This window comes from Chrysoperla carnea, chromosome 1, assembly GCF_905475395.1.
Source record: "Chrysoperla carnea chromosome 1, inChrCarn1.1, whole genome shotgun sequence".
Taxonomy (NCBI): domain Eukaryota; kingdom Metazoa; phylum Arthropoda; class Insecta; order Neuroptera; family Chrysopidae; genus Chrysoperla; species Chrysoperla carnea.
The window spans coordinates 49,270,971-49,289,398 of NC_058337.1; the positions used below are offsets into that span (position 1 = coordinate 49,270,971).

Genomic DNA, 18,428 nt, shown 5'->3' on the forward strand with positions numbered 1-18,428 from the left:
CTATATACAACTTTTGTTCTACCTCTAACGGTTTACAAGATGGGTCATACGGACCCAATGCCCCATTGACCAATAGTGCTCATTTACGAACTTGACCTCACTTTTTACGTCCTCAGCACGCTATAAAAATTTCAGCTAGATATCTCTTTTCGTTTTTGGGTAATCGTCATGACAGAGGGACAGACAGACGACAGACAGACAGACAACCGGAAATAGACTAATTAGGTGATTTTATTAACACCTATACTATAATAATTTCCTTATGAACAATTATGTCTTGAAGCCGACGCTAACCACATCTTAAGCTAAAAATTAAAAATAAAAATTTTGTGCAAAAAAAAAAAAAAAAACCGACAAAAAATGTATAAGGTTTTAATAAAGTATCGACTCAAATCAATAATTTCCTTGTGAGGAATTACGTTTTGAAGTCGACGCGAAGGAATCAATTTTTAGCTAAAAATATTGTGAGAAAACATTGAAAATCGATATAAAATACATTGGCTCTCATGAAAGAATCTCGAAAAACGACATATTTTGAAAGTTTTTGTTAATTTTCACTTGAAATGGATGAAAACAAATTTTAAAAAAACTTTTTAATAAAAAGTAAGCATATTAGCAATGGCATAGAAAAAAAAAGAAAGCAAGTGTATCCTTTCATATAAGGGATAAATCTTTCCTCCTTTCATAAAATTTTTAGTTATGTGCCTTGGTTTTCGAAATATCGAAAGCTGAATAACTAAACAAAATTTTCGATATTTTAAAAATTACGTAAGATATCGACAAATTTTATTCTTACTTTTCGTCTTATATCGTTGAGTTATAATATAATTTATCATCAAAATTGAAAATATATATTTTTTAAATTTGTGCCCCCACCACCGTGCTCATACATCCTTAATAAATTTTGAATAAAAAAATAAAAATAAAAAAAATTTTTAATTTTCCATGTTTCTATAACTGACTTAAAAGTATAAAATAATAAATCGCTATTAAAATACTTGTAATATTGGAAACGAAAAACATTGGGCGCATGCAGCAAACACTACACTCTTTATAGTTATGTTTTGCATCCGCCCCATGTTTTTCGTTTCCAATCTTGCAAGTATTTTAATAACTATTTGTTATTTTATACTTTTCAACCCGTTATAAAAATATAGTACATTAAAAATTTTTTTTCTGTTTTTTAGGGTTATGTGAATGTAATGTCATCCACTCCAAAATTCCAAATTTCAAGTCTCTAGCTCATGGGGAAGTTAATAAAAACATGTTAAAAACGGTGGGAAATTTTAAAAGATATATCTGAAATATTTGTAACCTTAACTACCATTATTTGAAGCTGGAGGACTTTGGAACTGGAACGACCTTATGTAATTTTTCAAGCTTCCTGTAATGAAATAATAGAATATAGTTTGATAAACAAGTATTGTTTAAATAAAAACTATCTGAAGTAATTATTTAAACAAATAATTTTTCATAAAATTGAAGGAAACACCTGAGTTAATAAAAAATATTTTTCTGAATGAGATGAGTTACAAGATTGTAAAATTTAAGTTTAACAAAATAAATTATAGAAACCTTCCAATCATCGCATTTTAATCAAAGAATTGATTGAATCATGAAGCTCACGGTATACGGTTTTTATGGATTATATGTATCGATAAGATTAAAATTATATTTTAAAATTACAGAAGACCTTGCGATGGGTCATTCTTAACCAATCTCCACTCTGCTTTGAACTTTGCGTTTTGTACGATAGAGAAGTTTGAATATTTCCGCTAGCGACATTGAATTCGCTTCTACAAGCAACGTAAAAATATTCTTTAATTAATTCGAATTTTTATTTTATCCAAAATAATATTACGGAGCTCGAATTGATGTTATAGTACAAGAGACGATATTAGGTCGATCTTCACCCATCCGATAACCAAATGAGACATATTTTTTATGAAATTTTATTGATTTTTAAACACTCCTTTCATAGTTTTCTATCGAAAAGTGTTCATGGTTTTTTTGAATTATATTAATTTCATTCAATTTTTTCCATGAACGGTTTTTTACATGCAAATTTATACCATTATTTTCGTAATTAAATTATCTTTCTTCTGGTACCAAATGCGATTGGTTAACAGATCGGTGTAGATCTGTTCATACCATAAGAACAGTTAAGCCAGTAAAGGGACACCGTTCTGTTAACCAATCGAACCAATCGAAAAAGTTATCAGAAGAAAAATAATTTAACTACGAAAATAATGGTATAGGCTTACCTGCGACAAATGTTCATAGAAAAACTTGATTCAAATTAATTTAATTAAAGATAGCCATGAACACTTTTCGATAGAAAAACTATGATAGGCGTTAATATATCAAAAAAATTTCATAAAAAATCTGGTTATCAGATGTGAGAAAAATCGACCTTATACCTTCTCTTAGACAGTTATATAATTGTGATGCAAGACATCTCTCATCTGACGTTGTGTACAATCCGTGCACAATTGGTGCCAAATAAGTAAATAATCTTCTTATTTTTAATTTAATTTAGAATGAAATGCAAAGCAAATAAATCGCGTGAACTAGTAGGCAAAATTGAATGTTCTGTTAAAAAAGTTTTGAACAACATAAAGAAAATACGTTGATTAAAATCAAAAATGTATGCCAAATAGGGAAAAAATTTTCGTCAGAAATGCAGAGAAAAGAGGGAACTTGTGAATAAAATTTCTATGTTAATTCTATGTAATTTGAAACGTTTTACTATATGGTACAAACTTGAAAATGAACGTAAAGTCACTATCCGAATATGGTTATACATTATCAGAACAACAAAACATTTAATTTAATCCGATTTTCATTTGTTTTTAATTGAAATACATACATATAGCTTAAAAAGAAATGAGAATCGGATAAAAACGGTGAAATAGTATACGGATGAACGCACCACATTAGGACTAACCATTCATTCTGCGTAATGTTCGTAAGTATCCATATATCCATATACCATCCATATAGTTTAATTTTAAAGAAGTTGCATTCATCTAGTTTTCCCAATAACTTAGTTTTTCATAAATTACTCCAGCTGACAAATTCTGCAAGTCTAATTTTTTCTTAAAACTTCATAATTGACCACAATATACTAATTTTATAAGCTAGTACTTTTTGCGAAATACGCCAAGCACTATTAGCTTATAAAAAATATTTTCCCAGCTGTTTAGTTAAAACCCATGCAATTTGTTTAAATTGGGTTAAAAATATGTTTTGATGGAGGTTGTAAACTTATCTATAATAACAAGTGAAATCCACAAAATTTAAAAAATCCCCGACAAAGCGATTCATTCCTTCTAAGCCGAATTTTGGAAACTTAGCTATAAAACGTTCTCAATCGAGTCAGTTCGACCGTTTAGGGGCAACGAGACCACTGACAAACACACAGACGCAGAGATAAACACTTTAAACTTAAAACACTCCTTCTTAAATCAATATCAAAGTGATGGTCAAGGACATCAGATGAGATGAAAAGGATACTTAGAGAGCTATCATTTTTTGGGACAAAGTTTTGGAAATATTTTAATTGAAATTGAAATATTTGAGTTGATTTTGTTCCTTTGAATTATTGTTTAATTATTTAACCTTTTCACTTTTCGAAATGAATGGACCTAGGTTTATTTGACCATTCATTTCCATATTAATTATTTATATGTTCAAATTATATGTCATGCCATTTCCAAACTGAATCGATTTTGAAGATCATCGACCATTTTTTAATTTTTTCGGGTACGGAACACTAATTTCGCACTTACAACATAGGTTACTCTCCGTTAAATTATTTTTCTAATGGAACCCACCCGTTTAAGCGCTATGATACCACAGACAGACCACACACACATAGCGGTCAAACTTATAACACCCCTTTTTTTTAATGCGCGGGTTAAAAATGAACAGAGCTATACCAAAGGCAAATTTGGGCACTACAAATTCAAAGAAACATTTGCCGCCAGACGTCAAAAAATATTTACAGAATCAAAAAAATGACATTATCAACATCTACCACAAAATCATGTTAAAAACGTAATATTTTTGTTTTGTAGTAATTACCACGCGAAATTTAAAATGAAAATGTGTCATGTTGACTACACTTTCTACAGTGATTTGAAAACAGTTTTATTATTAAATTAAAAATAAATTAGCAACGCGCTTTTCGTTTATAATCAACTTTAGGTATTTATATGGATTTTTCATTTACACAAAAAAATTACTTCCTAATCAGATTTTAAAATAAAAGTTAATAAATCATTTATATATATATATATAACATCGACAATGAATAATGTCATATATAATTGATGCCTGTAACTTTTCAATCTTGGAATAACATTCAAAAAAACAATAACATTCACAAAAGCAAATTTGTTGAAAATTATTAAAAAAAAAAAAAAAAAAATTATATTTGATGCCACGAGATCCTAAGAAATCGAGACGATACAGTAATAAGAATCTCGATTTTTGATAAATAAAGAATGTTTTCTTTTCGTTGTTGCATTTTTAACCGACTTCAAACAAAAAAGGAGGATGTTATCAATTCGACTGTATTTTTTGTGTGTTACCACAGAACTTTCGACTAGGTGAACCGATTTTGATGATTCTTTATCTATTTGAAAGCTGATACTTCCCGTGTGGTCCTATTTCATTTTGATCCAGTTCTGACAACGGCATCCATGAGAAAACCAAGTCTTTTAGTCATTTAGTATGGACGACAAGAGGACGAATAACTCAATATCACGCCAACCGATTTTGATGATTTTTTGAAGTGACAAATTAGTTATTGTACTTCAGATTCACTAAAAATAAGAAAATAAAAAAAAAATTTTAACAAACTGATCTGTCCGAGTTGTTTCCTTGGCTGACACCGATTCCAAAAATAACAATAATTTTAACTACATTATATTATCGTTATTTCTTTTACTTTTTAATGCATTTTATTTTGTTTTGGAAAAGTTTTTCTTTTGAAATCTGTTTTCTTTTTGTTAAAAGTTTTTTTTTTTATGACGTGGTATTTAAAATCATTCCTGTTCACGAAGACGAAACATATCGATTATTTTCTCTGGTAGAGCAGACGTTATTGATCGCCTAGATCTTGTAATTTATTGAATTTAATTGTGGAAATGGGTTAAAATTTTATCAAAACTTTTGATAATTAAGATGTTATTAATAATTAATTATTAATTAAAAATAACATCCTAAGTGAAACACCTTTAGTTCATACACCTTCAACGAAGGAATAGTTCGTCATTTTTGTTAAACGGAATTTTTTTGCCGACAACGGAAAAAAGAATCGACTGCGTTAAATCCTCTTATTATACTATATTAAAACTTTTTAAACCTCTTTATTATTTCTAATCCCCTTTTAATTTCCTTTATTTTGATACTCTATTCGATAAGTTTACTTTTAGTTTAAGAAATATACATACATACATACAAGATAGGCGCAAAAAACATGACCCAATCCATGACAGTCGGGTACGGAGAGAATAAAATGAGAGAGACAAGCGATCCTGCCTGGATTTTGAAATTTACCGCCCCTTACCAGTTGAGAAAATTTCCGCCCCTTCCTTCAAAATTTCTTCATGGAGGAATAAGTTTGTGCGAGAAGGTTTTCAATCAATAAGATGCACCTTTCTAAGAGAAAATATTTTATTTTATTATCAGTAGCGCTATAATCATAATGTATATGATATATGTCAATAAACAAGTTTTCAAAGTTTACGCCAAAATTTGTGCACGTTTCTACTCTGCCTGCATGGTAAATCCGGGTTATCCAATTTTGTCAAACTTTGGATAGGGTTTTAAATGGTGATTATTCGAAAATAACAGCATCTGTTCAGTTTTTGTTCACAGAATACTTATTTTATCTAAATTTGTCACATTTTACATTAATGAAAAATCATTATATATAATTCAATGGAATAATTAAACTTTTATAATAAGCCGATTTAAATATTTCATTAGGTTTACTAAAAACAACTGTATATAAATCCTACATTAATTATTAATTATTTTACTATAGTAACATCATACATCACTCATCAAAGTATTAACTAATTGATACTTTGACGTTGATATTTACAAATATACTCATGTTTAAAACTCAAACTGACTTTATAGTTAGGTAGTTTATGGTCGAATTACGCGCTATATGATGAAATTTCGAGCAAAAGTTATTCGAATTCCAGTATAACACTTCAGTACAAAAGAGGATGTGGTTCACCCAACTTAATCATTATGCGCATGGGAGGTTGTATTTGAATGAATGTAGAATGAATGATAGAAAAGTCATTTGTAATTTCAGATTTGAACTGAGTTAATTGTTGAAATATCATGTATAGACAGTGTTGATGAAGTAATCGTTTGTTTTTTGACGTCACGTAACACTGGTATTCCCATATTAATGCATACTATAAAATTTGCACCTTATAAGCGCCCTCGTGGGTAAACAGTGATGTGTACGAAAAAATGTTTCAAACAAAAGGTGTTAATTTTTTTATAAAGAACATTTTTTACATTCAAACTTTTGTTCTATCTCTAACGGTTTACAAGATGGGTCCTACGGACCCAAGACCTAATTGACCCATATTGCTCATTTACGAACTCGACCTCACTTTTTACGTCCTGAGTACGCTATAAAAATTTCATCTTGATATCTCTTTTCGGTTTTGAGTTATCGTGTTGACAGACAGACGGACAGACAACCGGAAATGGACTAATTAGGTGATTCTATGAACACCTATACCAAAATTTTTTTCATAGCATCAATATTTTTAGGCGTTACAAACTTTGGACTAAACTTAATATACTATGTATATTTCATATATACATGGTATAAAAAGTAAATGCGGAAAGGTTATGTAAATTGTGTCAGTGTTCAAACTTATGCCAGAATTTATGTTTTATTTCGTATTTGCTTATTAGCACTAGTAGTAAGAGAGGTAGTGACCCATCCGACTAACCCGTTTGCAACAACGCTAGGAATTTTTTACTTTGTACTTTTGTCCGGTATTTTGTACTTTTGTCCATTACGTACCTTCAGTTTTACAATAAGCTGCTTTACTATGGGTTCAGCAGTTCAAGGAAGTGAGTTGAGATTGGTTTGATGATGTAATACACACAATAGAAGACAAAATACATGATTATACACGAAAAAATTTCACATATTTCAAAAACTCATGACGTAAGGAAAGGTTTAAAAACTAGCCTATGATTTGTTATATATAACTTAAATGTGTTTAAATGTTTATTAGTTAAGAAAGTACGAGCAGGTTAGATTAATGATTGAAATTTTTATTTTCAACTTTGATGAAAAACTTTGTTATAATTTGATTAATTTAAACGAAAAGAATTCTTTTTTTATCCGGGTTAATTTTCGAAGTAATAATAATAATAGCCCTACAACCCTATAGCTATTGGGCAAAGGCTTCTTTCAACAACTCCCACTCCATTCTACCTTGAGCCTTTCGCAACCATGACCCTCCCACATATCTCACCAGCTCATCCTTCCACCTGGTACGAGGACGACCGCTTACTCTCTAATGATTATAAATTTTCAAAGTACCAAAGTGAAAAAAAAATTTTCCATCTATGGTATTTCCGAAAACAAAGTCAAATATTGAAACAATTTTCTTACTTTTCGTCAATGTTTCGTATAAGTTGTTGAAAATATAATGGTCTAAGAGATGGTATAAGGCCGATCTTCACCCATCTGATAACCAGGTGAGGCACACTTTTTCCTCGAAGTCTACCGATTTAAGAAACAAAATGCCTGTTTAAAACGACGTTTTCATATTCGTTTATTTCGAGCTGTAGATCTATATTTTTTTGGGAGGACTCGATTTTAATTTGACTTAGTATGTTTGAGGTTCCTTACTGGTAGACAACCCATGGGACCCTATCACTGAGACTTCGCACTGGACATAGCAATAATAGTTTTTGTATTATTAAAACAATGAAAGTTTTTTTTTGTCTTAATGGCTTATTTGAATAAAAAATTTCTTGGAATAAAAAAAACCATCCAGTGTGGGCGATCAAATACATAATAAAAAGTACGTATTGTACCGGTCAAGTGCGAGCTTGGGGTTTCTTTACTCGTAGGGCTCCGTACCTGCCTACTTTTTTTCTTTGAAGTATATTTAATAAAAAATACATAGTTATATCTTGTACGATGATACGAAATCCTACTTTGCGGGACTTAACCAAATTATTTCATCACTATGATCTCGTAATGATAAAAATAAAGCATTGTATGGAAAAATTACAGCAATCTAACATGTACATTTTTCATCATGCCAATATACAAACTAAATAGATAAACGATACCACTTGACACGTATCCGTCAAACTAAATAGGTACTTGTTACCGGATACAATTATTTTTTTTTTATAAATATATATTTTTTTATAAAATTATTTTTTTAGGTCTATCAAGTTAACAAAGCCTTAAGTTATCAAGCAACAAGCTATGTACGAAAAATTTGTTTTTCACACACATCATTTGCTTTTCACCCTTAATAACTCTTGGTACCTAGATAATTTTAGGTATCAACCCTTGACCCTCAGCTACCCCAACGTTGAAATTTCAAATGGCACCCCTACCTTGTCTAAAATCTGAAAAAAAAGAAACAAGTCCAGTAGTATACTTGCCGATTTTAACAGACGACTTTCTTGAAAGATTGGAGCCGGTTTAGATATTAATGGGGCCTGACTGTAAAAGTCGCTATGTTCACTATACTGGACTTGTTTCTTTCTTTTTAAATTTTCATTTAACGTAGTCGAGATTTTGATTTTTTTAAATTATTTATTTTATTTGTAATGGCTATCTTTTAAATTTTTGAAAACTTAGCGATTAAAAAACTTATTGAATTGAAAAACGTCCGTTTTGGAAATTCAAAAGCATTTTGTAATATAGAAAGGCTGTAAATTTAATTTAAAATTCGCAAATGGTTTGTATTCTGCTAGCTTGATGGACAGCGCTTTTATTAATATTCATTCTTGTTGTTTTTGATCGATTTGTTTTTATTTTATTGCCTAAATAGCAATAAAATTGTTATCAACCGATTTGTATTTATTTTATTGGCTAATTGGACGATATTTGTCGTAAATACAATTAATATTTATTTTATTTTTGATAATGAAACATTCGGTTTATAGTTCCGTGCTACAAAAAGTTTATTTCAATTAATAATAAATATTTAAATGACGGGCGAATTCTCACACAGATAATACATGAAAATTGTACAAAAACTATGATTTTGCTAGATATAGACATAACAGAAAAATGTTATGAAAAACAAGAATCTAGGATATATATTTCGTATTCATTCCATAATATACATATCTACAGTTCGAATTGGTTCTGCTTTCATCCTCTCCATTCTCCAAATTTGCAGGTTTGTTATTAAAGTTCAATTCTGAGAAAAATGATGGTTTCAAAAAGAAGACCAACTAATGAAACGAACACTTCAATATCAAGTATTGATCTACCATTAATATCAAGAAATTCTTAGCATAACATGTTTAGTTACCTGAGCCAATATGTCCTTTTGAATTTTCCAATTGTAAGATTCCACTATTTGTCAACTATTTCTACATAATAATAATAAAGATTAATTTCATAATTTATTATCTTGAGGAAAAACTTTTCTTGTGGTGACGACAATTTGCATTATTACAATAATTACTTTAGGAAAAACAGAATAAAAACTTTTCATTGAGCATTATTCATGCTTTTTAAAAAAAAAAAAAATCTTAATAATTTTAATGACTATTACTTTAATTATTTTAAAACAATGAGTTGTTTTTATTCATTTTAAAACGTTTTATAATTTTTTTTGTGAGTGATAAATTTATTTATTTAAGTTAATGAAAAACATTTTATAAATTTTTCACTTTATTGAAAAGAGTTTCAAATTAATTTGTTTTTAGAGCAGTGTCTGTTTATTATTCGTAGACTCATCAATTTTAAGGTGATCGGACACTGAGGCAATGTCTAGATAAAAATATGAATTTTTGATATTAATTGTTTACCCATACGTAAAAAATAATTTTTTGAAAAAAATCTGACGAAAGGTTTTTGTGTAATTAATTATTAAAAAACCGAACTTTTTACATGTAATCTATAATACATGTTAGCTAAAAACTTGTTTAAATAATCTCACTAAACCTTCTTGAGATTAAAAAAAAATTATTATTTTTTTAAATCGGTTTTCGTAGATTAAGCTAGAATTACAATAAAAATATATTTTGATGAAAGGTTTTTTTTATTATCTTAATAAAAAGAATTTGTATTCACAATTAAGATAAAAGTGAATTACCGATAGAAAGAGGTGAATTAGAAGAGGAGTTTAAAAAACCAACACAATTATTATGTGATTTTCGAAAATTTTCGAAAGTATTTTCTAGAATTTTGTGTCGTTTTTTCAACTCTCTGTCATTTATAGTTTTGGAGAAAATGGACACCAAAGTTTTGTCCTAATTGGCGCCCTCACGAATTAACAGTGACGTTTACGAAAAAGTGTTTCAAACTAAAGTTGTTAAGTTTTTTATAAGAAACATTTTTTACATTTAAACTTTTTTTTCTCTCCAACGATTTACAAGATGGGTCCTACGGATCCAAGACATAATTGACCTATGTTGCTCATATTCGTTTTTGAGTTATCGTGTTGTCAGACAAACAGATGGACAACCGGGAACGGACTAGTTAGATGATTTTATGATTTCGATTTTTGACAAAGTTGCGTTCAGCGCTCGAGATCACAAACTTGGATACTTTATTAGACAAACATCATAAACAAGTCTGCGAAAAATCAGAACTACCGGATTTGATGCAGACTACTCCGTACTTCCAAACGACAAGGTTACTACTAATATATTTTTATTAACTCAACATATTAAATTCTGTATTTACTAATAATCATTATAGTCTTAAACAACACTTTCCAGCTCTGTTTTTAAAACAAAAAAATTTCTAGAAAGTTTAATCTTTTTAAGCTTTTTTACCACTAGAAACAATATCAAGTTTTTTATCCGTATTTAAATTGAATAATAAAGCCTTGTGTAAGTTATTTGTGGTATGTTGCCATCCCATAGTTATAAATGTCACAACGTATAAAGTTTAACACGGTTCAAGTACATGCACCAACGAATTTAGTTTGAAACTTTTGCTTCATATCAATATAACTGAACCTGATGTGACTTTTTCAATATATTGAATATATTGAAAATTTATCTTTATCAAACAATTCAGCAGATGATAATAACTGGAACCATATTTGTGTATAATTTTATAACTATATTTATACATTAATATTTTTATTTATTTAAATCATAGTAGATGACCCGTTACCTGCGCTAAGTTCAAAGATTTTGAAGCATTAACTCTTCAGCTGGATCATGAATGTGAGATAACCTTGGTATTTGGCAAATTATGGCGCTACTACGATCGCCTGCGGCTAAAAGTTGTTAAAATATTCAGTTTTAGAGTTTTGAGCACAGATTAATATTTATTACATAAATAGATAGGCAACTCTACGGAACATGAAATGTTGTTCAAAAATCCCCCTGGAGTAAGGCACTTAGAGTGAACTTTTTTTTTTTAAATAGCGGGAATTAGGTATTATTTGAATTATTTCTATTTAGTTAATCATTTTTTAAATTTTTTTGTACTTATTTGTCTTCTAATAAAATAAATTGAAGTTTTTAAATAAAATAACCAGTAAAATAAAATAAAATATTAATTTATTGCAATATTTGAAACAAAATAGATACAATGTCTAACCATTTAAGTTCGTTAATAGTCAATAATAATCACAAATAAACACTACCTAAAATTAATCAACACGATTTATAAGACCTAAACACTAAAATAAACACATACATACTATAAAAAAATCATAACATATATTTATTTATAAACACACCTAAAACGACCTAAACTAAATTACACTAAATAGTTAATAACACCATGAAAACGGCTTAATCACTTAAATAAAGTCACTACACAAATGGGTCCAAAAAAGATAATAAACGCAATCAATTGAAAATATACACGAAGAAACTTAACGAATTTTAACGCAAAATTGGAATGTCATATTTTTTAGTTTTTTTAATATATATAAAATATTGTTTCCCCAACAACCATTGAAATAGGTAAATTATTCTCCAAACTAATAGACGCCCCAATCTTTGAGTCTAACGTAGAACCATCCGAAGTGAGGCACCTGCTTAGAACTAAAAATAGTAAAAATTTCTCAGGGAGTTACACATTTGTTTTAAATTAAAAATTATAATCTGTGGTTTTGAGACTCATATAAAGTTAATATTCAAGCTTTTTAAAAATCAGTGTAACTATCGATGAAATAAAGTGTAATAAGACATGTGGTGCCCATAATTTTACTGAAATTATTTATATTTTTTACCTAAAAAAAAACCAGAAAAAAGATATAAAGGGATAAAAGACATTAAAAGAAATATTCTAAAACCACTAAAAATGACAATTTATCAAAATCATAAAAAAAAATTTGACTGTAATTATTGTATTATCCGATTTAGCAACGACAATCAACTATATTTTGTGACAGCGGCGGCAACAAAGTTACCTCTTTGAATCATTATAGTAATAAATATGGTGAAATAGGTAGGGAAGAAAAAGATGGTCGAAAACTCTGATTTGTTTTAACGTAGGTAATTGAATGAACACTTGTAACTAACATATCTTTTTATTTCCATTTTGTATACAGACTTTATTATACCATTTTGCTGCACGCAAAGAATATGTGACAGGGCAAATAATGGTAAAAAAGAAAATATGACTTGTGCCCTTTTGCCCTGACGCTGTACAATTCATTTAAGTCGTTCAAACTATAATACATGTTGTTACATCTCCTACAGTAAATTATTGATATAAGTCATGAAAAAATTATTAATTGGGAAATATATTATTCATAAAATTACTAATACAAATACAACTCAGACTAAATTCAATATCCGTTACAGTTCAACATAATTCAGAGCATACCCTTTACACTCGAATAAAATTATATAACTAATCCTCTATTGATTTATGTAGTTAACAACACTTAAACAATTGACTGAGTTAATTGTTTAAATACCCTGAATAGAAAGTGTTAAATGTCAGCGCTTGCATTATTATTTTTTAATTACAACAGTTTAAAAAACTAACACAATTATGTTTTTTAATTTATTTGGTGTTCGAAATTTTCGAAAGAAATTTCTAATTTTATGTTTCTTTTGTTTTGCGATAATGTTTTAGAAGATTAATACTTGAGGCTAATTTGGCGCCTTGGCGGGTAAAAATTTTGATGTAAACGCGACCTCTCAGGGGTTAGCAAAAGCTCCTTTTAAGGGGAAGTTAGCGGTTTTAATCAGTTTTCTACAAATTAAAAGAACTATGCATTAAATAAAAAGCTAGCTGATTTAATTGTGTATAAAAAGCTAGCTGATTCACTCAAATGAAAAAGGATCCCACTTGTAAACAAAAGTAAGAGATAGAACAAAAGTTTAGATAAAAAGTTATTCCTTATAAAAAAATAATCTTTTGTTTGAAATATTTTTTCCTGTTTATCCGTGAAGGCGTCTCAAAAATACATTCATAAATTTTGAAAATTTCCAAAGTATTTTCTAATTTTTTGTTTGTTTTGAGAATGTTTCACAAGACTACTAGTTAAAAATATCTGCAAACTTCCTATCTTTTCTAGTTTTCGAGAAAATGGACACTAAATTTTTGTACCAATTTGCGCCCTTACGGTAAATTACGTAAAAATGTTATAAGGAATAACTTTGACATTTAATCTTTTATTCTATCTCTAACGGTGTACAAGATGGAATTTTCATATGACTGATTCATAAGAACAAATTTGGCGAACGTAACTTTATTTTATCTTTTGAATACTTTTTCTAGCTGTGTAGCAAAACATTTATACAAGGTTTTTGTTACAGTGTTTAGAAAAGTCCTAGTTCCAAGAAAATATGTTTTTAACCTAAGAGTAAATATTTTCTTTGTTAAGTTTTTAAGCAGTCAAGATATTGAGATAGTTCACTCAAGAAATTTACTAATTATAAGAACAGCCCAAGTACCTAATTGCGTTTACCTCATCGACCCAGTAATATTTTTACTGTGTGGACCTAAAATTCGGAGGGACCTTATACAATAAGAATTTTCGGGGTTAAGCAAACAAATCAAGCAAAAGCCTGGCATATTGAAATCCTTAATAAAATTATTTGTCAAAATGGCCTATTTTAAGAAGTAACTTTTAATATTTGACATTTTCCTCTGTCATTTTTTTGCACTCGTTAAAACCTACATGTATAAATAACAATAGTAAATTAATGTATATGAAACATGATATACAGTAAGGATTTTTTCCTTCCTGTCACGTGAGATTCACATACAAAAAATGTATCCCAAATGATATTAAGTGAAAATATAGTAAGACATATGTTTATATATCCTGGGTAGTGTTATTTGTTATTTATTACTGCTTGGTAATATCAACTCTATACAATCAAAAACATACCAAATAGAATACATCCATATTATGTATAGAAGTACGGAAGCCCGAATGGCTCACAATCAATTTATGAGAAAGTGGCGCTACACTAGCTTATTTTTTAAATGTGTACTACCCACAAGTACAAAACCAACTTTTAAAAAGCCACTAGTTCACTTTCAACAAGTGCACTTGTGACTTGTGGTATTATGGAAACGAACCTTTTTCAAGATGTCGGTATTTTTTCATTTGCAGATTTCTAATTATAACGTCATAATAAACATTTTATAATACTTTTAAAGGTTAGAAATTATAAATGTGCAGATGCAAAAGAAAAACATCAACAATTAAAGCATTATATTTTTAAAATAAACCTAAAAAAAATTTTAAACTTACTAAATAAGACCAATTATAAACATTATCATATTATTTTTAAATCCGGACAAATAATTATTAATAATTCCAAACAGTTTCGGTAGTGTCTAATTAAAGGATAATCATCACCGACTGACATCTTCAAAAAGGTTCGTTTCCATATTACCACAAATCACAAGTGCACTTGTTGAAAGTGAACTAGTGGCTTTTTAAAAGTTGGTTTTAGACTTGTGGGTAGTACACATTTAAAAAACAAGCTAGTGTAGCGCTACTTTCTCATAAATTGATTGTGAGCCATTCAGGCTTCCGTATACAAGTGTTTTCATTCTCATACTTATTCATCCTACAGTTTTCCTGTTTTCTTGGGATCGATTGCAATCTTTGATGTACCTGAATTATATGTTGGAAAATCGAAATACAACAGTACACAATACTAATAAGAAAAACTACTACTTAGCAATAGTTGTAAAGGTAATAGAAATGCTGAAGAACGTGACATTAAAATCTCTTTTCCGATACTATTCCTTTGACTTTCTTACGTTCTCTACTCTTGGATAGCACAAAATTTTTTTTTAATTTTCTCGAAAAAAAAATTATTGCTACTACTTTAGGGCTTTTTGCTTAAACACTTCCCCTTTTGAGAGACAGAATTCAAAAATGTTCTAACCAATTTCCAAATATATCTAAATTTCTATCTAAACAGCAGTTTGCATTTTGCAATTTAAAGTACTGTCTAAATGAGATTCTCATTCGATAATCTTCGGTCCATGGCGCAAATTTTCGGCTAAGAAAAAATAAGCAATTATGGTGTTGAATCTTAAGTTTTAAGGATGTTCCAGCATGGTATTTGCAGTTTCTATGTCAAAGCAATGGTACAATTTTTTTTTCGACAGAATTTAACGAAAAATTAAATTTAAGAATTTAATAATGCTTACTATTAATTCCCAAAGTTTCAGAAATTTTGACCGTTTAAAATGGGAAATAATTATGCCAACGTCCCAATTTCGATCAATTTACGTCAAAATTAATATCTCGAAAGTGAAAATTAATTTCTAAATTTTTTTTTTAGAATTGTATTGTATAAACATTTTTTTCTACTTTTTCTTCAAAATATAATAATATCATAAAAAATAGTTGGAGAGACCGGACATTTTACATGCTTTAAATGGGACATGAACCTCAAAATCGCGAACTTTGTCTTTAAATATCTCGTGATCTAAACGGTCAAAAATTATGAAATTTTAGGAATTCATAAATAAAGCTATTATAAACCCGAGAAAAAAAATTCGGCCAAATCTGTCGAAAAGTGATTTCATGCTGGTACTATCTTAAACTTTGTTGTCAGTTGTTTTAGTGAATAAACTTTTATTTATCTTCGGCTCTCAAATTTACTTTTACTTCAATCATCTTAGTGTTTCACCTCGGAATCTAACGGAATAAGCTGAATTTTTTTAAAAACCTTTATTTTGATAGTGCAAATGTTGTCTGAAAAGTCACACATGATCACGCATGAGCGTCCTTAGTTATTCAAGGTCAAAGGTCGTGATAATCAGTTTTTTGTGAATATCTTTCCTTCCATGATTTTAACATTTATTATAAAAGTTGTAGGGGATACAATTTTCTACAAATTTTCCGTGAAATTTTTTTTGTACGTTAAATGGTTCACATTTTGGAAATAGAAGGCGCAGAAGATGGGGCGCTCAGCTTAACGTACTTCAGTGCTGCGTCAATATTTATAAATATAAGGTATTAAATAATTATTTAAATAGTATTTAATAAAAAATTAAGGAATAAAAAACCGCATAATAGACTGGGACCCTGTCTATTATACGGTTTCCTAAAAGCTGAGCGCTCCATCTTCTGCACTCTATTTCAAAAACGGTAAACGTAACAAAAAAAGTTTCAGCCAAATTTTATAGAAAATTTTATGCCCTACAACTTTTATAATAAATGTTAATAAGATTGAAGGCCAAGGAAACGAGATATTCATAAAAAAACTGATTTTCGCGACCTTTGTCTTCTGCTGTTCAAGTGATAATCTGTCTCCATTATTTTCCCAAACTCCATAAATTTTCCAAAGTATTTTTAGTGTTTCCAAATCTGCCTAAAAACACACCTTTCTTGATACTAGAAGACTAAATATTCGATACATTAATAATTATGATGAAATTAATGTTGGTTTTAATTCCAGTTTGCGATCGTTTTAGATGGTCTTAAATCAGTTTTGTCTTAAAAAATAAAAATTAATTTTATTAGCAAAAAGCTTTTGGCCACCCAAACAACTTTTTCAGAAAAAGCATTTGAGAAAATCAAAATTGAATGTATATGAAGAAATAAGGCTATTTCAAAAAATAATAATAAATATTTGATTGTCGATTTCTGATCGCTTTGAATCTTTTAAAGATACCTTCCTATTTTGGTTAAATTAATTTATTTTTTAATTTTCATATTTTTAGTTTATATCAATGAAAACCTTCTGAACAAAAGCATGACGTTGTTTTATTGGACGAACATAAAGTACGGTAATATTTTTTAGTGTAAATCAGTAATCCAGCAAAAAATGTCCATATAATTTTTATATTAATATGAAAAAAAATTAAAAAATTTATGTGTATAACATTTTTTTATTCACTAACCTGACTTTCAGCAATGAGACGTATTTCGAGTGGTTTTTAAAAAAACAATCAAATTGTGACATTTTGTTACCCATATTAGAAAAATTGTTCACAATTTTCGTGACATATACTGTATATATGAAGAGAATTCAAACGAACGGAAATGTGAAACTCTTGTTCAAAATGTGTATAATGTATTTATTACCACACTAAAAAACTCACACTTGTTATATATTACTTCTGACACGTTTTTTTGTTTCTACAGTAGCGTAGACTTGTGGTGTTACAAAAACAACTTTGTGATTTAAAATTTGTTTTTTTTTTTTTTATTTCTAACATATATTTCAGATTTAAAAAATTGGATTCCTGACATGATGAGATTATACATGTATACTTTCTTCATATGTTACATTATTAGTTGAGTTTTTGTCTGAATTTGTTATAAAAAATAAAATTAATGAAACTGGGTGATTCGATTTGGTATCTATAAAGAGTATCTGATTAACCCACCCAAGGTAATATTTATAAAAACATTCCACTCCCGTATTTCGAAAACGGAAGGAAATACGAAAAGCACCTCAACATGTATCGGCTCATTTTTAATTGTTTATAAGGGGATGCCTTACATGGTTAAACAGGAGTTTTTTTTTTTTGTAATTGCATATATTTTGTAGCAGATTTTTTACGGCCTTGAAACTATACCTATCTCAATTTTCTTTAGGTACCTGATTTTACTGTAACTTATAAAAATGTTTTAATAGTAAAGGAAATTATTATTTTGAGAATATGCTAGTGAAAAATTCTCTTGATGGAATCTTTTAAACTTGAAAGTGCTTAAATTCCTTACTGCAACCTTAAAATACGTACCGGTGGCATCGATCGAAATTGCCGG

The 18,428-nt window shown here is 28.8% G+C and overlaps 1 protein-coding gene across 1 annotated transcript in view; it reads left to right on the forward strand.

The window, feature by feature from the left end:
• Window positions 1–18,428, forward strand: part of LOC123305441 (tyrosine-protein phosphatase non-receptor type 13-like) — a 230,337-nt gene that overhangs the window by 121,076 nt on the left and 90,833 nt on the right. The window lies entirely within an intron of this gene.